Consider the following 1181-nt stretch of genomic DNA (forward strand, 5'->3'; position numbering starts at 1 on the left):
TAGTTTTGGAAGTTTTAGCCACAGCAATCAGAGAAGAAAAGGAAATAAAAGGAATCCAAATCGGAAAAGAAGAAGTAAAGCTGTCACTGTTTGCAGATGACATGATAATATACATAGAGAATCCTGAAGATGCTACCAGAAAACTACTAGAGCTAATCAATGAATTTGGTAAAGTAGCAGGATACAAAATTAGTGCACAGAAATCTCTGGCATTCCTATACACTAATGATGAAAAATCTGAAAGTGAAATCAAGAAAACACTCCCATTTACCACTGCAACAAAAAGAATAAAATATCTAGGAATAAACCTACCTAAGGAGACAAAAGACCTGTATGCAGAAAATTATAAGACACTGATGAAAGAAATTAAAGATGATACAAATAGATGGAGAGATATACCATGTTCTTGGATTGGAAGAATCAACACTGTGAAAATGACTCTACTACCCAAAGCAATCTATAGATTCAATGCAATCCCTATCAAACTACCACTGGCATTTTGCACAGAACTAGAACAAAAAATTTCACAATTTGTATGGAAACACAAAAGACCCCGAACAGCGAAAGCAATCTTGAGAAAGAAAAACGGAGCTGGAGGAATCAGGCTCCCTGACTTCAGACTATACTACAAAGCTACAGTAATCAAGAGAGTATGGTACTGGCACAAAAACAGAAAGATAGATCAATGGAACAGGATAGAAAGCCCAGAGATAAACCCACGCACATATGGACACCTTATCTTTGATAAAGGTGGCAGGAGTGTACAGTGGAGAAAGGACAGCCTCTTCAATAAGTGGTGCTGGGAAAACTGGACAGATACACGTAAAAGTATAAGATTAGATCACTCCCTAACACCATACACAAAAATAAGCTCAAAATGGATTAAAGACCTAAATGTAAGGCCAGAAACTATCAAACTCTTAGAGGAAAACATAGGCAGAATACTCTGTGACATAAATCACAGCAAAATCCTTTCTGACCCACCTCCTAGAGAAATGGAAATAAAAACAAAAATAAACAAATGGGACCTAATGAAGCTTCAAAGCTTTTGCACAGCAAAGGAAACCATAAACAAGACCAAAAGACAACCCTCAGAATGGGAGAAAATATTTGCAAATGAAGCAACTGACAAAGGATTAATCTCCAAAATTTACAAGCAGCTCATGCAGCTCAATAACAAA

This window comes from Monodon monoceros, unplaced genomic scaffold (genome assembly GCF_005190385.1).
Source record: "Monodon monoceros isolate NGI ecotype Baffin Bay Population unplaced genomic scaffold, NGI_Narwhal_1 Super_Scaffold_18, whole genome shotgun sequence".
Classification (NCBI taxonomy): domain Eukaryota; kingdom Metazoa; phylum Chordata; class Mammalia; order Artiodactyla; family Monodontidae; genus Monodon; species Monodon monoceros.